The following is a 25,917-nucleotide window of genomic DNA, read 5'->3' on the forward strand; positions in this document are numbered from 1 at the left end:
AGTTTACAGAATTGAAAGGGTTAATTAAAATCAACACACAGACACATACACACAATATTTAAAATTTTGCCATCTAGTTTAATTTGTTAACATTAACTATATTAGTTAACATGAACAATAATTAAATAGCATTTATTAATGTTAATTAATATTAAGCTAAAAAAAAAGTATTCATATATTATTGAAAGGTACATTAGTACATTTATTTATATTTGTTAAAAATATTTGTGGGTTCATGTATTAATAGTACATTATAAGGGTATTCTTAAGGCATTATAATGAATGCATAATAAATTATAAAAAACCTTATAATATGTTGTATCATCTCATGAGCATTCATAGAAACAGTTTTAATGTATTAGAATTTTTACTTTTTTATTATAGCTTTTATGCGTATGATTACCTCCTCACAGTTATAATGTATAAGTCTCATATTTTGCCATCTTACTGATGTCACTTTACTTAAAGCATACAAAGATCACTTATAAGTAATAATAATAATAGTAATTCTCAAATAGCCATAAGATCAGGTATCAGATCAGATGAATGTATAATATGATCAGTTTAATTATTTTGATGGTACCCGTTAGACAGCTTTTTATAAGTAACTCTGCAACTGCATGTCAGCTAGCAGTAATTATTATTTGTTGTGGTAAATATATGCTAACACTGTATTTAGACAGTTCCCCAAAAGACAAACTGATTATAAGTAACTTTGCAAGACCATGAACCTTCTACTTAGCCTAACATTAAACTAAGTCTACACTGTAAGGAGTGTTAGTTGGTGAGAGTTAGTTGTTAATAGTCAATAGAATAGAATATAATGTAAAAAATAAATCTAATATGATATAGTCCATTACAAATGAAGTAGGTTTAAAATGGTGTCTACTGTGTGTTATAAATAATCATAATCTTAAAAGTTATAACCTCTAATATTTAAGTATTATAATGTATGATAATTGTTGTTATGAATATTCATTGGATGATATAATATATTATACTTTTTTTATAATGCATTATGCGTTCATTATAATGCCTTAGAAATACCCTTATAATAGGGGCTACATAGAAAGTGTTACCAAATCAGTGAGAGACAAACAAAACATTTCATATTTTTTCATTAAAAAAATTACTAATTTTTTTAAAGCTTTTTAGTGTTTATTTTAAAATTATGTAAAAGTATTCTGACAGTACAGTACATAACAACTCCAAATAAATCTATGCATTTGTTTCTTTGTTGCACATTGAGAATGAACAGAATAGGATTAGAGGTAAAAATATTCCTTATCATACGAGGACCTCTGGTGTTCATCCCTTGTATTACAGTCTTCATTTCTCCCTCTCTCACTTCTGGATACTTTTAATGTTTTTGGGACCTCTGAGCATGATACAATTTTGACACCAAGCGTATTTTCTAAGAATGATTTGTTCTTCATACATACAAAGTTTTGAAGAGTTGATATTAGGCACTTTAAAGATATAGAAAAATTAATGCAACTTTTTTTAAGGTGACTTTTAAAAAATCACCACATCAACACCGTTCAAGATATCCAAAATCCGCTCACAATTTAGCATTTTGAGTATATTCTTATCATGTTGACAAAGTTTGGTGTGAACTTCTTGTTTCTGCTTTGTTTAGTATGATTTTATTTACAGCCTGATTTTTCCAAAAATCCACATTCAAATAAAAATAGCCAACTTCCTGTTTATTATAGCTAATGAGTGTTAATTAGAAAGTTGTCCGGCTTGATGAGACCAATATATGTACCGAGTTTGGTGACTGTAGGCAAAACTAAACCCCCAACTTTTGTCAAAAGGTGGCGCTATAGAGTGCCTCTTCCACGCCCATTTATGGGCTTTTATCAGTGTCTAAATATCATTAATACAGATGTGTGTGTTGAGTTTCATGAAATTCCAAGTATTTTAAGTGGCTTGAAAACACAAAAAACCAAAGTTAAAGTTTGACACGTTTCCATGGCAACATGATAAAAGTTATCGATAATGCCCTTCACAGATTCTCATCGGCCGTGTTTCAACATTATTGGGATGAAGTTTCAAGCAAATTGAGTAAAATTAAGAGGCTGATTTAAAAGCATTTAGAAAACGTTGCGCTTTCTGCTGCCAGTTGGTGGCGCTATAACTTTAACTCATAATAGTCAGATCGCTGTGATTGGCATCAGACGATGAACAAACTGCTGAAGTTTGGTCAAAATCAAACAAAGTGTGTTAAAGTTATTAGACACTTCCTGTTTCTCATTTCTCGCCATAACTTTGTCGCACCGCCACGGCCAAACCATTCGAAATATCAAAATTCCCCTGGCAATTTTGCGTCCCCAATGTCTTGAGATCATGCTAACCGAGTTTGGTGGCCATCGGTGGATACACCTAGGAAGAGTATATCAAATTCCATTGCATGCGCTTTTTAGACATCCCTGAATAGCTGACTTCCTGTTGGGTGAAGCACTGACTTTGAGCATGAAAGTTGTTCGGCCCGATGAGGTCTATATGTGTATGAATTTTGATAAATGTAGGTCAACCGGTGTGTGCTCCAGAGTCCCTCAAAAGTAAAAATTTTTAACGCTGTGCCACGCCCCCCCCAGGTGACCCCCCACATGTCAAAGTTTGTCCGGCCCTGATGGCCGCAGGTTCCAATGTGTGTGCAAAGTTTCAAGAGTTTTCGTGTATGTTAACGGCCCCGAAATGAACCAAAACATTGATGAAATAATAATAATAATAATAATAATAATTAAAGCTGCAAGCAGCGTTGACCGGGCCCTCGCCGTCTGGCAGTCGCCATCCCGATAGCATCAGGAAAACGGTGCCCAGTTGGCACATGCATTCACAATAACCCTTTCGACTAACCCTAACTGTCTCTCCTCCTCTCTGACTCTTTCTCTTACCACCCATCCCACCTCCTTACACTCAGCCACTTACCACACAAACACACACATAGAGTGCAGAGCAGAGTGAGATCAGATTTGTTTTTTAATTTTCTTTCATTCGTGGAGTTTTGTATAATTATTAAATGAACTGTGTTTAATCAGAATGAATAGTTATTTGTATGAAAAAAGTTTCAAAGAGTTAGGATGCTGCACTTTAAATATATAATAAATCATTGAAAATTGAAAATGGAAAATAAAATTCTAGGCACGCTATCTGCCTCAAAAACACAGGAAACAAATATTTGAATGTATTTTGTATTTTTATTTATTTGCCATGGCAACAGCATTTGATGCATCAGGGACGCCTTTACAGACTCTCATCGGCCGTGTTTTTACATCATTCTGATGAAGTTTGAAGAAAATCGAGTACAAATATATTGTTCGTTGTTCGTTCGTGTGTTAGTTCATTAACCAATGTGAACAAAAGAGACCCTATTTTAAATAGTTACCATGTTTTATGATCTACATCCATTTTTAAATATTATTTTAATGATCTATAAGCATCTGTGAAATAATTATAAACAAATATATTAAAAATAAATACATATTAACTTAGTTGATGTATTTGTTTCTCATTCTAATTAAGTGAACTGAGCAGTATAGTGTCATACTTATAAGATTTTTTATTCTATCAGTGAGATTGTATATATGTATATAAATCATATAATTTTTCCTTAAAAGATTAAAAAAAGATTTTAATGCTCTTTAAGCACCTATACAAAATAATTATGTAAAAGTACACTGACAGTACAGTCTATATCAACTGATTCTATGGATTATTTTCATTCTTATACACTGAGAATGAGCTAAATAGCATTAGAGGTCAAACGATTCCTTATCTTATGAGGACCTCTAGTGTTCATCCCTGGTATTAGAGCTTTAATCTGACAAATTTATGTGACACTTTTAATGTTTTTGGGGCCTCTGAGCATGATAACATTTTGAAACTACACGTATTTCCTAAGAATTTCTTGTTCTTTATATGTAAAAAGTTTTGATGAATTAGAATAAAGCAATTTAAAGATATATGAAAATAACTCTTCATCTTTTTTATTGTTACTTTCATAAATCACCACATCAACACCGTTCAAGATGTCCCAAAGCCGTTCACAATTTAACATCTTCAGTATCTTGGCATCATGTTGACAAAGTTTGGTGTGAACTGTCTGATTCTGCTATGAGTGATATGAATTTATTCACAGCTATATTTAAAAACACAGGAAACAAATGTTAAAGTTTGACATGTTGCCATGGCAACAGCATTTGATGTATCAAGGACCCCTTCACAGATTCTCATCGGCCGTGTTTTGATATTATTCTGATGAAGTTTGAAGCAAATTGAGTAAAATTAAGAGGTTGATTTAAAAGCGTTTTGCAAGCAACACACTTCCTGCTGCCAGTTGGTGGCGCTATAACTTTGACTCATAATAGTCACATCTCTGTGATCGGTATCATACGACGAACAAACTGCTTAAGTTTGGTCAAAATCAGATAAAGTGTGTCAAAATTATTAGACATTTCCTGTTTCTCATTTCTCGCCATAATTTGTCGCCCTGCCACGGCCAAACCGTTCGAGATACCAAAAATCCCCTGGCAATTTTGCATTCCCAATATCTTGAGATCATGCTGACCGAGTTTGGTGGCCATCGGTGGAAAGGTCTAGGAGGAGTATTTCAAATTCCACAGCTTGATTTTTCCAAAAATCCATATTTAAATAAAAATAGCTGACTTCCTGTTGGTCGTAGCTAATGGGTGTAAATTAGAAAGTTGTCCGGCTTGATGAGTCCAATATATGTACCGAGTTTGGTGACTGTAGGACAAAGTAACCCCCCAACTTTTGTCAAAAGGTGGCGCTATGGAGCGCCTGCTCCACGCCCATTTATGGGCTTTTATCAGTGTTTAACTGTCATTAATACAGATGTGTGTGTTGAGTTTCATGAAATTCTAAGCATTTTAAGTGGCTCAAAAACACAAAAAACTAAAGTTAAAGTTTGACACGTTGCCATGGCAACATGATAAAAGTTATGGATAACGCCCTTCACAGATTCTTATCGGTCGTGTTTTGACATTATTGGGATGAAGTTTGAAGCAAATTGAGTAAAATTAAGAGGCTGAGTTTAAAGCGTTTCAAAAACGTCACGCTTTCTGCTGCCAGTTGGTGGCGCTATAACTTTGACTCATAATAGTCACATCTCTGTGATCGGCATCAGACGATGAACAAACTGCTGAAGTTTGGTCAAAATCAGACAAAGTATGTCAAAGTTATTAGGCACTTCCTGTTTCTCATTTCTCGCCATAAATTTGTCGCCCCGTCACGGTCAAACCGTTCGAGATATCAAAAATCCCCTGGCAATTTTGCGTCCCCAATGTCTTGAGATCATGCTGACCGAGTTTGGTGGCCATCGGTGGAAAGGCCTAGTAGGAGTATTTCAAATTCCATTGCATGCACTTTTTAGACATCCCTGAATAGCCGACTTCCTGTTTGGCGAAGCACGGACTATGAGTGTGAAATTTGTTCGGCCCGATGAGGTCTATATGTGTATGAATTTTGGTGACTGTAGGTCAACCGTTGTGCGCTCCAGAGCCCTTCAAAAGTCGCAATTTTTAACGCTGTGCCATGCCCCCCCCCAGGTGACCCCCCCATGTCAAAGTCTGTCCGGCCCTGATGGCCGCAGGTTCCAATGTGTGTGCAAAGTTTCAAGAGTTTTCGTGTATGTTAAGGCCCCCGAAATCCCCCAAAACATTGAAAAAAAAAAAAAATAATAATAATAATAATAATAATAATAATTAAAGCTGCAAGCAGCGATGACCGGGCCCTCGCCATCTGCGCAGTCACCATACCGATAGCATCAGGAAAACGGTGCCCAGTTGGCACATGCATTCACAGTAACCCTTCTTCCAGGGTCGATTTAAAGTTTACCGAATTGAAAGGGTTAATTAAAATCAACACACAGACACATACACATACACACAATATTTAAAATGTTGCCATCCAGTTTAATTTGTTAACATTAACTATATTAGTTAACATGAACAATAATTAAATGGCATTTATTAATGTTAATTAATATTAAGCTAAAGAAAGTATTCATATATTATTAAAAGGTACATTAGTACATTTATTTATATTTGTTAAAAATATTTGTGGGTTCATGTATTTATAATACATTATAAGGGTATTCTTAAGGCATTATAAGGAATGCATAATACATTATAAAAAACCTTATAATATGTTGTATAATCTCATGAGCATTCATAAGAACAGTTTTAATGTATTAGAATTTTTACTTTTTTTATTATAGCTTTTATGAGTATGATTACCTCCTCATAGTTATAATGTATAAGTCTCATATTTTGCCATCTTACTGATGTCACTTTACTTAAAGCATACAAAGATCACTTATAAGTAATAATAATAATAATTCTCAAATAGCCATAAGATCAGGTATCAGATCAGATGAATGTATAATATGATCAGTTTAATTATTTTGATGGTACCCGTTAGACAGCTTTTTATAAGTAACTCTGCAACTGCATGTCAGCTAGCAGTAATTATTATTAGTAGTGTGCTAAATATGTGCTAACACTGTATTTTGACAGTTCCCCAAAAGACAAACTGATTATAAGTAACTTTGCAAGAACATGAACCTTCTACTTAGCCTAACATTAATCTAAGTCTACACTGTAAGGAGTGTTAGTTGGTGAGATTTAGTTGCTTATAGTCAATAGAATAGAATATAATGTAAAAAATAAATCTAATATGATATAGTCCATTACAAATGAAGTAGATTTAATATGGTGTCTATTGTGTGTTATAAATCATAATCTTAAAAGTTATAACCTCTAATATTTAAGTATTATAATGTATGATATTTGTTGTTATGAATATTCATTGGATGATATAATATATTATATTATACGTTTTTTTTATAATGCATTATGCGTTCATTATAATGCCTTAGAAATACCCTTATAACAGGGGCTTCATAGAAAGTGTTACCAAATCAGTGAGAGACAAACAAAACATTTCATAATTTTTCATAAAAAAAATAAAATAATGCTTTTTAGTGTTTATTTTAAAATTATTTAAAAGTATTCTGAAAGTACAGTACATAACAACTGCAAATGAATCTATGCATTCGTTTCTTTGTTGTACATTATGAATGAGCAGAATAGCTTTAGAGGTAAAAATATTCCTTATCATACGAGGACCTCTGGTGTTCATGCCTTGTATTACAGTTTTCATTTCTCTCTTTCACTTCTGGATACTTTTAATGTTTTTGGGGCCTCTGAGCATGATAAAATTTTGATACCAAGCGTATTTTCTAAGAATGATTTGTTCTTCATATATACAAAGTTTTGAAGAGTTGGTATTAGGCACTTTAAAGATATATGAAAATTAATGCTACTTTTTTTACTGTGACTTTAAAAAATCACCACATCAACACCATTCAAGATATCCCAAATCCGCTCACAATTTAGCATTTTGAGTATATTCTTATCATGTTGACAAAGTTTGGTGTGAACTTCTTGTTTCTGCTTTGTTTAGTATGATTTTATTTACAGCCTGAATTTTCCAAAAATCCACATTCAAATAAAAATAGCCAACTTCCTGTTTATTATAGCTAATGAGTGTTAATTAGAAAGTTGTCCGGATTGATGAGAGCAATATACGTACCAAGTTTGGTGACTGTAGGCAAAACTAAACCCCCAACTTTTGTCAAAAGGTGGCGCTATAGAGTGCCTCCTCCACGCCCATTTATAGGCTTTTATCAGTGTCTAAATATCATTAATACAGATGTGTGTGTTGAGTTTCATGAAATTCCAAGTATTTTAAGTGGCTCGAAAACACAAAAAACTAAAGTTAAAGTTTGACACATTGCCATGGCAACATGATAAAAGTTATCGATAATGCCCTTCACAGATTCTCATCAGCCGTGTTTCGACATTATTGGGATGAAGTTTGAAGCAAATTGAGTAAAATTAAGAGGCTGATTTAAAAGCATTTAGAAAACGTTGCGCTTTCTGCTGCCAGTTGGTGGCGCTATAACTTTGACTCATAATAGTCACATCTCTGTGACTGGCATCATACGTTGAACAAACTGCTGAAGTTTGGTCAAAATCAGACAAAGTGTGTTAAAGTTATTAGACACTTCCTGTTTCTCATTTCTCGCCATAATTTTGTCGCCCCGCCACGGCCAAACCGTTTGAAATATCAAAATTCCCCTGGCAATTTTGTTTCCCCAATGTCTTGAGATCATGCTGACCGAGTTTGGAGGCCATCGGTGGAAAGGCCTTGAAGGAGTATTTCAAATTCCATTGCATGCGCTTTTTAGACATCCCTGAATAGCTGACTTCCTGTTGGGCGAAGCACGGACTTTGAGCATTAGAGTTGTTCGGCTCGATGAGGTCTATATGTGTATGAATTTTGATAAATATAGGTCAACCGGTGTGTGCTCCAGAGTCCCTCAAAAGTTGAAATTTTTAACGCTGTGCCACGCCCCCCCCAGGTGACCCCCCCATGTCAAAGTTTGTCCGGCCCTGATGGCCGCAGGTTCCAATGCGTGTGCAAAGTTTCAAGAGTTTTCGTGTATGTTAAGGACCCCGAAATCCCCCAAAACATTGATGAAATAATAATAATAATAATAATAATAATAATAATAATCCTTAGAAAAACAATAGGGCCTTCGCCCATTCTGGGCTCGGGCCCTAATAATCCTTAGAAAAACAATAGGGCCTTCGCCCTTTTGGGCTCGGGCCCTAATAATCCTTAGAAAAACAATAGGGCCTTCGCCCATTCTGGGCTCGGGCCCTAATTAAAGCTGCGAGCAGCGATGAACGGGCCCTCGCACCTGGGCTCACCGCCGACCGGTGGCTTCAGGAAATCAGCAAACGGTGGGCAGTATGCTTTTAAAACAGTAAATATAGAAAAAATATGTCATAAGTCATTTAAATGTGCCAAACTTGCCGCTGCCAGATGGTGGCGCTATGCCTATAACTGATTATTGGCATGTAGATGTGTTCAGGCCAGCACTATTATCAAACATATGAAGTTTGGTGCAGATTGACCTTGGTATGTTTGAGTTAGTGAAATATATGAGATATCCTGCTGCCAACAAGTGGCGCTATGATAATATCTGAATATTGGTCTTTAGGTGTCTTCAGGCCAGGACTCTTACCAAACCTGTGAATTTTGTGGCAGATCAGACATTTTATGGCTAAGTTATAACAACTCAATGAAAACTCAAGATCCTCACAATTTAACATCTCTAAGGCCTCAAGATCAGACTGACCAAATATAATGTTGATTTAATTAAATGCAATCAATGCAAGGACTTCAGATAATGCCAACTGTGAACCAATATGCAAAATTTTCCCTATACTCTGATGATGATGATAAGAACATGATTCATGATGATAACAAAATGTTATTATTGCTTGCTTTACGTCCACCACTTCTGCTTAAATGTCATTGTTACCTATCTGTACAAGTTTTGTGTGGATATTGCTTTGCTGGTGACTCCTCCTGTTACAAGGCATCACTCTTAAGCGCTACATAACTAAGAATCAATAAGGAAGACGGTGCCCAGTTGGCACATGCATTCACAGTAACCCTCTGCTAGTTTGGATTTTAAGTTTACAGAATTGAAAGGGTTAGACTTTAAAATCAACACACAGACACATACACACAAAATATAAAATGTTGCCATCCAGTTTCATTTGTTAAAATTAACTATATTAGTTAACATGACCAATAAATAAATAGCATTTATTAATGTTAATTAATATTAAGCTAAAAGAAGTATTCATACAAAGTTTATGTACTGTGTATTAACATGAACATGAACACAGTTCATGTGGGTGTACAGCAATACACAATAAAGTGCTCTATAAACGCTTCATTCTTTCAAAATATCTTTAAAAATCAAGTTGAGTATTTTAACGGGGTGATACATATATATATATATATAACTGATCTTAAAATTATGGTTTTCAGATGTTTTGAAGAGATAACAGTAACGTTTGTTTTGTTGTCAAAGTTTGTCTTAATTTTTTATTATTATTATTTTATATTCAATAAATAACACTATGTAAATATTGTCTATCAATGAAGATAAATTGATCATGCTAAAAAGTTGTATTTTTTTAAATCTTTTGCTATGTGACTGAATAGGACAAGTTCATGGTACAGTTAAGTAAAAAATAAATAAAAAACAACAACTGCAAAATACGAACAATGAAAGACTTAGTGACCCTTTATATTTTCTCAAAATATCAGACTCTCAAAGATCAGACATATTTATGTAATTACAATACATATGTGCATTTTTTGTTCAAAGATGGTCTGTAGGATGGCTCTCTACTCTGTCACCCTCTCTGCCTCTCACCCCTCCCCCCTGCAATAATGAGCTTCTCTGTGCCTGACTGAACGCACACACATACTGTAGAGACATTCACCAGAGTGACAGCAGGTTTCTGAGTTATTTTTTTAATTTTCTTTAATTCATTGAAGCTTGTATAAAATTTATATTTCCAGCACTTGCTCAGAATGATTAGATCTCTGTGTGAAAAAAGTTTTAAAGAGTTTGGATGCTGCACTTTAAAGATATAAAAAATTAGGGTTATGTTTTTTACTACATCTTTATAAAATCACCACGTCAACACCGTTCGAGATATCCAAAATCCGCTCGCAATTTAACATCTTCAGAATCTTCTCCTCATGTTAAAAAAGTTTGGTGTGAACAGCTGGTTGTTCTTAGGAGTAGTGTGAATTTGTTTACTACCTGATTTTTCAAAAAATCCACCTTCAAATCAAAATAGCCGGCTTTCTGTTGGTCTTAGCTAATGAGTTTGATTTAGAAAGTTGTCCAGATTCATGAGAACAATATAAGTACAGAGTTTGGTGACTGTAGGAAAAACTAACCCCCCAACTTTTGTCAAAAGATGGCGCTATAGAGTGCCTGCTCCACGCCCATTTATGACCTTTTGCCAGTGTCTAACTATCATTAATATTGATGTGTGTGTTGAGTTTCATGAAATTCTAAGCATGTTATCTGCCTCGAAAAGACAGGAATGTAATTTTAAAGTTTGACACGTTGCCATGGCAACAGCATTTGATTTATCATCGACCCCTTTACATATTCTTATTGGCCGTGTTTTGACATGATTTTGATGAAGTTTAAAGAAAATCGATTAAAATTAAGAGGCTGATTTCAAAGCATTTTGAAAATGACACGTTTCCTGCTGCCAGTTGGTGGCGCTATAACTTTGACTCATAATAGTCACATTTATGGAATCGGCATCATACAAGGAACAAACTGGTGAAGTTTCATCAGAATCAGGCAATGTGTGCAACAGTTATTAGACACTTCCTGTTTCTCATTTCTCGCCATAACTTTGTCGCCTTGCCACGGCCAAACCGTTCGAGATATCAAAAATCTCCTCGCAATTTAGCGTCCCCAATGTCTTGAGATCATGCTGACCGAGTTTGGTGACAATCCCATGGAATTCCTGGGAGGAGTACGTTAAATTCCAGAGCATGCGCTTTTTAAACAGCCCTAAATATCTCACTTCCTGTTGCGTGGAGCCCATGACATAGAGTACAAAAGTTGTTCAGCTCGATGAGTTCTATATGTGTACCGAGTTTCATATCAATACGCGCAAGTATGTGTGCGCAGTACATCAAGTTTTCAAACTGTGTTCCAGGGGGCGCTGTAGAGGCCCTGAACCACGCCCGGGTCCCAGCCTCTGTGGCGTCCGGACGACGGCAGATTCCGACGTGTGTGCAAATTTTCAAGAGTTTTTGAGTATGTTAAGGCCCCCAAAAGTGCCCCAACGGTTGAAAAAAAAAAAAATAAAAAAAAAAAATAAGAATCCTTAGAAGAACAATAGGGCCTTCGCCCTTTTGGGCTCGGGCCCTAATAATAAGAAACGGAGCAGATCCAATAGGGTCCTCACACCATCGGTGCTCGGGCCCTAATAATAAACGGAGCAATTCCAATAGGGTCCTCGCACTGTAGTGCTCGGGCCCTAATAATAATAATAATAATAATAATAATAAACGGAGCAGATCCAATAGGGTCCTCACACCATCGGTGCTCGGGCCCTAATAATAAACGGAGCAGATCCAATAGGGTCCTCACACCATCGGTGCTCGGGCCCTAATAAACGAAGCAGATCCAATAGGGTCCTCACACCATCGGTGCTCGGGCCCTAATAAACGGAGCAATTCCAATAGGGTCCTCGCACTGTAGTGCTCGGGCCCTAATAATAAACGAAGCAGATCCAATAGGGTCCTCACACCATCGGTGCTCGGGCCCTAATAATTAAAGCTGCAAGCAGCGATGGTAGGGCCCTCACACTCGGGCTCACCGCCGATCGGTGGCGAAAGGTGGGCACTATGCTATTAACACAGAAAATGTAGGAGGAATATGTCAAAGTCATTGATATGTGCCAATCTTCCTTCTGCCAGCTGGTGGCGCTATGCCTATAACTGAATATTGGCATGCAGATGTGTTCAGGCCAGTGCTTTTATCAAACATATGAAGTTTGGTGAAGCTTGAACATGGCATGCTTGAGTGTAAGTCATGACATATCCTGCTGCCAACAGGTGGCGCTACTACAAAATATTGGCTTTTAGATGTCTTCAGGCCAGGACTATTGGCAAACATGTCAAGTTTGGTGCAAATTGTACATTGCATGCTTAAGTTAGTGTAAAACAAGTAATTTGCTGTTGCCAGCTGGTGGCGCTATGACTATAACTAAATATTGGCATGTAAATGTATTCAGGCCAAGACTCAAACATATCAAACATCAAACATATTAAGTTTGGGGCTGATTGGACATTGCATGCCTGAGTTACAGTAACTTCCTGTTTCATTGCATTAAGAGTATACTTTAGCACTTAGCTAAATGTTGCTAACATGTTTCTAGCATGTTGCTACCCTATTTAACACTTGTTGATATTTTTAAAATGTTGCTTGGCATCCACAACAGTATTAAACATGTGACTTCCTGTTGCCAGCAGGTGGCACTATCACTATAACTGAATATGGGCATGGGCTTGTGTTCAGACCAGGACTCTTATCAAACATATTAAGCTTGGGTCAGATTGGACATTGTATGCATGAGTTACACTTATTTTTCTTTGTATTAATATCATGCTTTAGCTCTCAGCTAAGTGTTGCTAGCATGTTTTAACATGATTCTAGCATGATGCTAGCCTATTTAAAACTTGCTAAAGCTTTTTATTATGTTGCTAGGAGTCCGTAACACCATTAAACGTCACTTCCTGTTGTCAGCAGGTGGCGCTGTGACTATAACTGAATATTGGCATGTAGACATCTTCAGGTCACGACTGTTATCAAACATGTGAAGTTTGGGGCTGATTGGACATTGCATGCCTGAGTTACAGTAACTTCCTGTTTCATTGCATTAAGAGCATGCTTTAGCACTTAGCTAAATGTTGCTAACATGTTATAGCATGTTTCTAGCATGTTGCTACCCTGTTTAACAGTTGTGGAATTTTTTTAAAATGTTGCTAGGCATCCACAACAGTATTAAACATGTGGCTTCCTGTTACCAGCTGGTGGCGCTATGACTATAACTGAATACGGGCATGGGCGTGTGTTTAGGCCAGGATTCTTATCAAACATGTTAAGTTTGGGGCTGATTGGACATTGTATGCCTGAGTTAGAGTAACTTCCTGTTTCATTGTATTATTAGCATGCTTTAGCATATTAGCTAAGTGTTGCTAGCATGCTTTATTATTTTTGTAGCATGTTGAATATTAAGTTTGGGTCAGATTCAACATTATATACATGAGTTACAGCAATTTCCTTTTGTATTTGTATTAATAGCATGCTTTAGCTCTTAGCTAAGTGTTGCTAGCATGTTTTAGCATGTTTGTAGCATGTTGCTAGCCTATTTAAGACTTGTTAACGCTTTTCAATATGTTTCTAGGAGTCCGTAACAGTGTTAAACATGTCACTTCCTGTTGTCAGCAGGTGGCGCTATGACTATAACTGAATATGGGCACTGACGTGTGTTCAGGACCGGACTGTCATCAAACATGTGAAGTTTGAGGCAGATCGGACATCGTATGCCTGAGTTATAACAACTTCCTTTTTCATGGCGAAACATCAAAGTTTGTCCGGCCGCCACGGACATGCCCTTCGACGAAAACTCTAAAGCTTCGCAATTTAACATCGCAAAGGCCTTATGATGACACTCAGCAAATTTGAAGATGATCGGATAAAAACTGTAGGAGGAGTTCGTTAAAGTATGAGGCCTGAAAATGGCAAAAACTGCACAAAAATCGTACAGGAAATTCAATATAACGGACTTCCTGTTGGGTTTCGGATGTTGCACCAGGAGACTTTTTTGTAGGTATTGGTGTGTTACATATGTGTACCGAGTTTCGTACATGTACGTGAAATGTAGCTCGAGGGGAACTCCGTTGAAATTTTATAGGTGGCGCTATCGAGCCATTTTGCCACACCCACTTTTGAAAACCATATCAGATGTAAATGTTCGCCAGGTCTGATGCGTGTGCAAAGTTTCGTGAGTTTTCGGGCATGTTTAGGCCCTCAAAAAGACTTTTCATTTCGGAGAAGAAGAAGAAGAAGAAGAAGAAGAATTAAAGCTGCAAGCAGCGATGACCGGGCCCTCGCCGTCTGTGCAGTCGCCATCCCGATAGCATCAGGGAAACGGTGCCCAGTAGGCAAATGCATTCACAGTAACCCTTTGGACTAACCCTAACTGTCTCTCCTCCTCTCTGACTCATTCTCTTACCACCCATCCCCCCTCCTTACACTCAGCCACTTACCACACAAACACACACATAGAGTGCAGAGCAGACTGAGATCAGATATGTTTTTTTTTTTTTTTAATTCGTGGAGTTTTGTATAATTATGAAATGAATTGTGCTTGATAAGAATGAATAGTTATTTGTATGAAAAAAGTTTCAAAGAGTTAGGATGCTGCACTTTAAATATATAATAAATCATTGAAAATGGAAAATGAAATTCTAAGCACGCTATCTGCCTCAAAAACACAGGAAACAAATATTTGAATGTATTTTTTATTTTTATTTATTTGCCATGGCAACAGCATTTGATGCATCAGGGGCGCCTTTACAGACTCGGCCGTGTTTTTACATTATTCTGATGAAGTTTGAATAAAATCGAGTACAAATATATTGTCCGTTGTTCGTTCGTGTTTGTTAGTTCATTAACCATTGTTAACAAAAGAGACCCTATTTTAAATATTTACCATGTTTTATGATCTACAACCATTTTTAAATATTATTTTAATGATCTATAAGCATCTGTGAAATAATTATAAACAAATATATTAAAAATAGGGGTGGGCATAGATTAATTTTTTTAATCTAGATTAATCTAGATTAAATCTTGGAATTAATCTAGATTAATCTAGATTAAAATGGCTAATTTGAATTCTGCTGAAGGCATTCAGAATATGTGTGCTACCCAAATAATGACTTAAAGTCTTTGAGAATGGATCATAAAGCTCATAAAGCTGTTCTATGATAATTTTTGATGAAAATAAATTATGTTCAATTAGATGTACTTGTGTTTACTAACTAACTAACAATAGACGTTATGCGCAACATTCTTCCGGGTTCTACAAAACAGCCTTAACTACTTCCGGCTGTCCGCTACTGGTACAGCGAAGATAGGGACGTTCTAAAACACTTAACGTGAAAAACGCTTAACGTGGCTTAAAAAACTACCAGGAAACCCCAAATTTATGTCAAACCTTACTTCTAACAAACACTAACTACTGTCAAAAGAACGAGCCCTTATTCCACAGATAAAGTGAATAATATCACGTTAAGCGTTTTCTCCCCCATGGAAGCCCATTATAAGGAAACAGCTTAACGTGGTTTAACGTACCTCAACGGCGATCAGGGAAGACCAAATTTATGTCAAATGTTACATTTAATAAACACTTGCTGCTGTCAAAAGAATGAGCTCTTATTCCGCATATAAAGTGAATATATCACGTTAAGCGTCCCCCATAGATAAGGAAATAACGTGGCTTAACGTATATAACATTACAAATTTCTGGAGAAAATGTGATGGTACGCAAAGTTGCTCCAAATTCATGACTTCTTTATTATAATTAAAATTTGACAGAAGGTACGCTAAACCAGCCTGAGTCCATGCACTATGGGGAACGCGTAGCTTGATATTATTCTCTTTATGCTGCTCGTTCTTACAAAATAAGCTGCTGTTAAAAGAATGAGCTCTTATTCAGCGTATAATGTTACGCGTTATTCCCCATAGAAAAAAAAAAAAAACACGTTCTGCTGTCAAAAGAACGAGCAGCATAAAGAGAATAATATCAAGTTACGCGTTCCCCATAGAAGTCCATTATAAGGACTCAGCTTAGCCTGGTTTAGCGTACTTTAACCACGTCTTCTGTCAAATTTTACTTATAATAAAGAAGTCATGAATTTGGACCAACTTTGCGTGCCATCACATTTTCTCCAGAAATTTGTAATGTTTTACGGTAGAGAAAAAAATAGAATATTCATTCTATTCTATTGGGACAATCGACCACACAAAAACGGAGCTGCGGTTGGCAACAATAGATTTATTTTTAAACTCTGCTGCCAAGCAGGGTGGAGAGGGACATCACTGCCTCGAATTGTTTTTGTTATTTCTAGGAAGGGGAAATATATTTGACTCTCATTACAACAGCACAAATCGAGCACAAACAAATGATAGTTTTGGTGAACATTTCTTTTTTTATGCGTGCCAACTTCACCGAGGTCTGCGCAAAGGACTGATCATTACAGACAGCAGGATAAAATGTAGGCTACCTGTCTTAACTTTCATGCTTATTACAAAATTAAACTGAACAAAATTACAATGTTCTCAATTCGTCAAAGCGTCCACGTTAAACTGACTTCTATGTGAAATAATTAACGCTTAACGTGATATTATTCACTGTATATGCTGAATGAGATCTCATTCTTTTGACAGCAGCAAGTGTTAACTATATGTAACATTTGACATAAATTTGTTTTTTCCCAGTCGTTGTTAAGATAACGTTAAGCTTTTTTTGTAATGGAATAGGGGATTACTTTATATGCTGAATAACAGCAGCAAGTGTTTATTATATGTAACATTTGACATAAATTTGGTCTTCCCTGATCGCTATTGAGGTAAACCACGTTAAGCTGTTTCCTTATAATGGGCTTCTATGGGGGAGAAAACGCTTAACGTGATATTATTCACTTTATCTGTGGAATAAGGGCTCGTTCTTTTGACAGTAGTTAGTGTTTGTTAGAAGTAAGGTTTGACATAAATTTGGGGTTTCCTGGTCGTTTTTTAAGCCACGTTAAGCGTTTTTCACGTTAAGTGTTTTAGAACGTCCCTATCTTCGCTGTACCAGTAGCGGACAGCCGGAAGTAGTTAAGGCTGTTTTGTAGAACCCGGCAGAAGGTTGCGCATAACGTCTATTAAATTATTTTTTCTCCCTATTAGATTGTGTTTTTTTTTAACGTCAACACCTACCCAGCCCATTACATGTTACACCGTACTTTTATTTTGACAGGTTGCCGTGAAGTTTCTGTGTCATACAGTATGATATGATGCTAGTTTTCTCAAATGAAACGGTAAAAGTGACACTCACAGCAGTTTGGGAGATTGAGTTTATCTGTTCATGTGAGATGCAAATGCCAAAAATTACCGGGAGCGTGTGTTTCAGTATGCGTGTAGTAAAAGCTCGTCTCCGCAATGCATACATACAGCTAGGCAAACGGAACATACCGGATTCATATTAAAACGGTCTTTTTGCATTTCAGTTTTCACATACACTAGTCCATATCGTGATTTGAATTAAGTTACTGACCAACATTTGATTTATGAATCCAAAAAACGACGAATTTACGTGGCATTTCGCTATAGTAGATTCGGTTTTTATGAATGGAGGACGACGCTCCCGTCTGTGTTTTGGCGGAGGAGACTTAAACGCGCGACCATATTCTACAGTCTTCGGTATACATCCGCGTTAAACTATCAAGGTGAAAGTCATCATAGCTTGCGTAGTTTAGACCCAGCTCCCAACCCAAATTTGAGAATAGATTAACGGCGATATTTTTTTTATCGCGCGATAAGAGTTTCACGTTAACGCAGCACGTTAACGCCGATAACGGCCCACCACTAATTAAAAATAAATACATATTAACTTAGTTGATGTATTTGTTTCTCATTCTAATTAAGTGAACTGAGCAGTATAGTGTCATACTTATAAGATTTTTTGTTCTATCAGTGAGAGTGTATATATGTATTTAAATCATATAATTTTTCCTTAAAAGATGAAAAAAAAAGATTTTAATGCTCTTTAAGCACCTATACAAAATAATTATGTATAAGTACACTGACAATACAGTACATATCAACTGATTCTATGGATTATTGTCATTCTTATACACTGAGAATGAGCTAAATAGCATTAGAGGTCAAATGATTCCTTATCTTATGAGGACCTCTAGTGTTCATCCCTGGTATTAGAGCTTTAATCAGACAAATTTAAATGACACTTTTAATGTTTTTGGGGCCTCTGAGCATGATAACATTTTGAAACTACACGTATTTCCTAAGAATTTCTTGTTCTTATTATGTAAAAAGTTTTGATGAGTTAGAATAATGCAATTTAAAGATATATGAATATAACTCTTCATCTTTTTTTATTGTTACTTTCATGAATCGCCACATCAACACAGTTCAAGATATCCCAAAGCCGTTCACAATATAGGGAACATTTTCCCAATATTCTGATGATGACGATAAGAACATGTAATTCATGATGATAACAAAATGTTATTATTGCTTGCTTTACGTCCACCACTTCTGCTTAAATGTCATCGTTACCTATCTGTTCAATATGTGTGTGGATATTGCTTTGCAGGTGACTCCTGTTATAAGACATCACTTTTAAGCGCTACATAACTAAGAATCAATTAGGAAAACGGTGCCCAGGTGGCACATGCATTCACAGTAACCCTCAGCCAGTTTGGATTTAAAGTTTACAGAATTGAAAGGGTTACATTTTAAAATCAACACACAGACACATACACACTAAATATACAATTTTACCATCCAGTTTCATTTGTTAACATTGTTAACATGAACAATAATTAAATAGCATTTATTAATGTTAATTAATATTAACCTAAAAAAGTACTCATATATTGTTTAAAGGTAAATTAGTATCTTTTAACATTAGTTTATGTACTGTGAATTAACATGAACATGAACACAGTTTTCAGATGTTTCGAACAGATAACAGCAAAGTTTGTTTTGTTGTCAAAGTTTGTCTTGAAATTGTTAGTGTTTTTTTTATTGAATCTAAAATTTAAATTATGAAAATAAATGTCTATCAATGAAGATAAATCGCTCATGCTAAAAAGTTGTATCTTTCTTAATCTTTTGCTATGTGACTGAATAGGACAAGTTCATGGTACAGTTCAGTAAAAAATAAATAAAAAAACAACAACTGCAAAATACAAAGAATGAAAGAGTTTGTGACCCTTTATAATTTCTCAAAGATCAGACTCTCAAAGTTCAGACATATGTGACCCTGGACCACAAAACCAGTCATAAGGTTAAATTTTACAAAACTGAGATGTATACATCATATGAAAGCTCAATATGCTAAATAAGCTTTCTATTGATGTATGGTTTGTTAGGATAGGACAATATTTGCCCGAGATACAACTGTTTGAAAACCTGGAATCTGAGGGTGCAAAAAAATCAAAATGCTGAGAAAATCACCTTAAAAGTTCTTCAAATTAGGTTCTTAACAATGCATATTACTAATCAAAAATTACATTTTGATATATTTATAGTAGGAATTTTACAAAAAATCTTCTTGGAACATGATCTTTACTTAATTTCCTAATGATTTTTGGCATAAAAGAAAAATCAATAATTTTGACCCATACAATGTATTTTTGGCTATTGCTACAAATATACCCCAGCGACTTAAGACTGGTTTTGTGGTCCAGGGTCACATATTAATGTAGATTGCACATTGCACATTGCTGTAGTTTAATGTGCATTTTCCTCAAAGATGGTCTTAAGAAAAACAGCATGTTCCACTGGTCTCTCTCCCTTTCACCCCTCCCCCCTTCAGTCACTCTTAGTGTCAACACAGACAGTCAGCCCAGTGACAGCAGGTTACTGAGTTCTTTTTTTAATTTTCTTTAATTCATAGAAGCTTGAATAATTATGACATTACCAGCACTTGCTCATAATGATTAGATCTCTGTGTGAAAAAAGTTTTAAAGAGTTTGGATGCTGCACTTTAAAGATATAAAAAATTAGGGTTATGTTTTTTACTACATCTTTAAAAAATCACCACGTCAACACCGTTCAAGATATCCCAGATCCGCTCGCAATTTAACATCTTCAGAATCTTCTCTTCATGTTAAAAAAGTTTGGTGTGAAAAGCTTTTTGTTCTTAGAAGAAGTGTGAATTTGTTTACAGCCTGATTTTTCAAAAAATCCACATTCAAATCAAAATAGCCGGCTTCCTGTTGGTCTTAGCTAATGAGTTTAATTTAGAAAGTTGTCCAGATTGATGAGATCAATATATGTACAGAGTTTGGTGACTGTAGGTAAAACTAACCCCCCAACTTTTGTCAAAAGATGGCGCTATAGAGTGCCTGCTCCACGCCCATTTATGACCTTTTGCCAGTGTCTAACTATCATTAATATTGATGTGTGTGTTGAGTTTCATGAAATTCTAAGCATGTTATCTGCCTCGAAAAGACAGGAATCTAATTTTAAAGTTTGAGACGTTGCCATGGCAACAGCATTTGATTTATCATCGACCCCTTTACATATTCTTATCGGCCGTGTTTTGACATTATTTTGATGAAGTTTAAAGAAAATCAAGTAAAATTAAGAGGCTGATTTCAAAGCATTTTGAAAATGACACGCTTCCTGCTGCCAGTTGGTGGCGCTATAACTTTGACTCATAATAGTCACATTTATGGAATCGGGATCATACAAGGAACAAATTGGTGAAGTTTCATCAGAATCAGGCAATGTGTGCAACAGTTATTAGACACTTCCTGTTTCTCATTTCTCGCCATAACTTTGTCGCCTTGCCACGGCCAAACCGTTCGAGATATCAAAAATCCCCTCGCAATTTAGCGTCCCCAATGTCTTGAGATCATGCTGGCCGAGTTTGGTGACAATCCTATGGAAATCCTGGGAGGAGTACGTTAAATTCCAGAGCATGCGCTTTTTAAACAGCCCTAAATATCTCACTTCCTGTTGCGTGGAGCCCATGACATAGAGTACAAAAGTTGTTCGGCTTGATGAGTTCTATATGTGTACCGAGTTTCATATCAATACGTGCAAGTATGTGTGTGCAGTACATCAAGTTTTCAAACTGTGTTCCAGGGGGCGCTGTAGAGGCCCTGAACCACGCCCGGGTCCCAGCCTCTGTGGCATCCGGACGACGGCAGATTCCAACGTGTGTGCAAATTTTCAAGAGTTTTTGAGTATGTTAAGGCCCCCAAAAGTGCCCCAACGGTTGAAAAAAAATAAAAAAAAAACAAATTAAAGCTGCAAGCAGCGATGAACGGGCCCTCGCACCCGGGCTCACCGCCGACCGGTGGCTTTAGGAAAACAGCAAATGGTGGGTAGTATGCTTTTAATACATTGAAAATAGGAGAAATATGTCAAAGTCACTTAAATGTGCCAAATTTCCTGCTGCCAGCTGGTGGCGCTATGCATATAACTGATTATTGGCATGTAGATGTGTTCAGGCCACCACTTTCATCAAACATATGAAGTTTGGTGCAGATTGACCTTGGTATGTTTGAGTTAGTGAAAGATATGATATATCCTGCTGCCAACAGGTGGCGCTATGATAATATCTGAATATTGGCCTTTTGCTGTCTTCAGGCCAGGACTCTTACCAAACCTGTGAAGTTTGAGGCAGATCGAACATTTTATGGCTGAGTTATAACAACTTCTATGTCCATGGCGAAACATCAAACTTTGTCACGCCGCCACAGACACGCCCTTTAACGAAAACTCAAGATCTTCGCAATTTAACATCTTTAAGGCCTCTAGATCAGAATGACCAAATATAATGTTAATATCATTAAATCTCTAAGAGGAGTTTGATACAAGCCATTTCCTGTTGCCAACAGGTGGCGCTGTGATTATAATAGAATATTGGCCTTCAGATGTGTTTAGGCCAGGACTCTTATCGAATATGTGAAGTTTGAGGCTAATTGGACATTTTATGGCTGAGTTATAACAAGTTTTATATCCATGGCGAGAACTCGAAATTTGTCAGGCCGCCACGGACACGCCCTTCAACGAAAACTCAAGATCTTCGCAATTTAACATCACTAAAGCCTTTATATTAGACTGACCGATTTTGGTGTTGATCTGTATAAATTTCTAGGAGGAGTTTGTTGCAGAGTACAACATGACACTTCCTGTTGCCAGCAGGTGGCGCTATGACTATAACTGAATATGGGCATGTAGATGTCTTCAGGTCAGGAGTGTTATCACACATGTGAAGTTTGGGACAGATCGGACATTTTATGCCTAAGTTATAGCAACTTCCTTTTTCATGGCGAAACATCGAAATTTGCGAGGCCGCCACGGACACGCCCTCTGATGAAAACTCTAGATCTTCACAATTTAACGTCACAAAGGGCTTTAGATTAGACTCACCAAATTTGGTGTTGATCGGAATAAATCTCTAGGAGGAGTTCGTTCAAGTATGACACCTGAAAATGGCAAAAATGACACAAATTTTGCCGAGAAAATTAATAATAACCGACTTCCTGTTGGGTGTCGGATTTTATCTCAAGAGGCTTTTTTGTAGGTATTGGTGTGTTACATATGTGTACCGATTTTTGTGCATGTACGATAATCACAGCTGAATGCGCACACCGCGGAACGTGTAAAGGTGGCGCTATTGAGCCATTTTGCCACACCCACTTCTGCAACCCATATCAGATGTCCATTTTCGCCAGGTCTGATGTGTGTGCAAAGTTTTGTTAGTTTTCGGGTATGTTTAGGCCCTCAAAAATGCGATTCATTCCGGATAAGAAGAATAATAATAATAATAATAATAAACGGAGCAGATTCAATAGGGTCCTCACACCATCGGTGCTCGGGCCCTAATAAGAATCCTTAGAAGAACAATAGGGCCTTCGCCCTTTTGGGCTCGGGCCCTAATTAAAGCTGCAAGCAGCGATGAACGGGCCCTCGCACACGGGCTCACCGCCGACCGGTGGCTTTAGGAAAACAGCAAACGGTGGGCAGTATGCTTTTAATACATTAAATGTAGGAAAAATAGATCAAAGTCACTTAAATGTGTCAAACTTCCTGCTGCCAGCTGGTGGCGCTATGCCTATAACTGATTATTGGCATGTAGATGTGTTCAGGCCAGCACTTTCATCAAACATATGAAGTTTGGTGCAGATTGACCTTGGTATGTTTTAGTTAGTGCAAGATATGATATATCCTACTGCCAATAGGTGGTGCTATGATAATATCTGAATATTGGCCTTTAGATGTCTTCAGGCCAGGACTTTTACCAAACATGTGAAGTTTGAGGCAGATCAGACATTTTATGGCTGAGTTATAACAACTTCTATGTCCATGGCGAAACATCAAACTTTGTCAGGCCACCAAGGACACGCCCTTTGACGAAAACTCAAGATCTTCGCAATTTAACATCTCTAAGGCCTCTAGATCAGACTGTCCAAATATAATGTTGATATCATTAAATCTCTAGGAGGAGTTTGGTACAAGTCATTTCCTGATGCCAACAGGTGGCGCTGTGATTATGATAGAATATTGGCCTTCAGATTGGTTCAGGCCAGGACTCTTATCAAACATGTGAAGTTTGAGGCAAATCGGACATTTTATGGCTGAGTTATAACAAGTTTTATATCCATCGTGAGACCTCAAAATTTGTCAGTCCGCCACGGACACGCCCTTCAACGAAAACTCAAGATCTTCGCAATTTAACATCACTAAAGCCTTTTTATTAGACTGAGCGATTTTGGTGTTGATCTGATTAAATCTCTTGGAGGAGTTTGTTGCAGAGTACAGCATGACACTTCCTGTTGCCAGGAGGTGGCGCTATGAGTAAAACTGAATATGGGCATGTAGATGTCATCAGGTCAGGAGTGTTATCACACATGTGAAGTTTGGGACAGATCGGACATTGTATGCCTGAGTTATAGCAACTTCCTTTTTCATGGCGAAACATCGAAATTTGCGAGGCCGCCATGGACACGCCCTCTGATGAAAACTCTAGATCTTTACAATTTAACGTCACAAAGGGCTTTAGACTAGACTCGGCAAATTTTGCGTTGATCCGAATAAATCTCTAGGAGGAGTTCGTTCAAGTACGACGCCTGAAAATGGCAAAAATGACACAAATTTTGTTGAGAATATTAATATTAACCGACTTCCTGTTGGGTTCCGGATTTTAGTCCAAAAGGCTTTTTTGTAGGCATTGGTGTGTTACATGTGTGTACCGATTTCCGTGCATGTACGTGAATCACAGCTGAAAGCGCACACCGCTGAACGTCTAAAGGTGGCGCTGTCGAGCCATTTTGCCACACCCACTTCTGAAACCCATATCAGACGTAAATTTTCGCCAGGTTTGATGTGTGTGCAAAGTTTTGTGAGTTTTCGGGCATGTTTAGGTCCTCTAAAATGCGATTCATTTTGGAGAATAATAATAATAATAATAATAATAATAATAAACGGAGCAGATCCAATAGGGTCCTCACACCATCGGTGCTCGGGCCCTAATAATAATAAACGGAGCAATTCCAATAGGGTCCTCGCACTGTAGTGCTCGGGCCCTAATTAAAGCTGCAAGCAGCGATGAACGGGCCCTCGCACACGGGCTCACCGCCGACCGGTGGCTTTAGGAACACAGAAAATGGTGGGTAGTATGCTTTTAATACAGTAAAAATATGAGAAATATGTCAAAGTCACTTAAATGTGCCAAATTTCCTGCTGCCAGCTGGTGGCGCTATGCCTATAACTGATTATTGGCATGTAGATGTGTTCAGGCCACCACTTTCATCAAACATATGAAGTTTGGTGCAGATTGACCTTGGTATGTTTGAGTTAGTGAAATATATGATATATCCTGCTGCCAACAGGTGGCGCTATGATAATATCTGAATATTGGCCTTTAGGTGTCTTCAGGCCAGGACTCTTACCAAACCTGTGAAGTTTGAGGCAGATCGGACATTTTATGGCTGAGTTATAACAACTTCTATGTCCATGGCGAAACATCAAACTTTGTCAAGCCGCCACGGACACGCCCTTTAACAAAAACTCAAGATCGTCGCAATTTAACATCTCTAAGGCCTCTAGATCAGACTGACCAAATATAATGTTGATATCATTAAATCTCTAGGAGGAGTTTGATACAAGTCATTTCCTGTTGCCAACAGGTGGCGCTGTGATTATAATAGAATATAGGCCTTCAGATTGGTTCAGGCCAGGATTCTTATCGAACATGTGACATTTTATGGCTGAGTTATAACAAGTTTTATATCCATGGCGAGACCTCGAAATTTGTCAGGCAGCCACGGACACGCCCATCAACGAAAACTCAAGATCTTCGCAATTTAACATCGCTAAAGCCTTTTTATTAGACTGACCGATTTTGGTGTTGATCTGATTAAATCTTTTGGAGGAGTTTGTTGCAGAGTACAGCATGACACTTCCTGTTGCCAGCAGGTGGCGCTATGAGTAAAACTGAATAAGGGCATGTAGATGTCATCAGGTCAGGAGTGTTATCACACATGTGAAGTTTGGGGCAGATCGGACATTTTATGCCTGAGTTATAACAACTTCCTTTTTCATGGCGAAGCATCGAAATTTGCCAGGCCGCCACGGACACGCCCTCCGATGAAAACTCTAGATCT

The sequence above is a fragment of the Garra rufa genome, unplaced genomic scaffold (genome assembly GCF_049309525.1).
Source record: "Garra rufa unplaced genomic scaffold, GarRuf1.0 hap1_unplaced_001, whole genome shotgun sequence".
Classification (NCBI taxonomy): domain Eukaryota; kingdom Metazoa; phylum Chordata; class Actinopteri; order Cypriniformes; family Cyprinidae; genus Garra; species Garra rufa.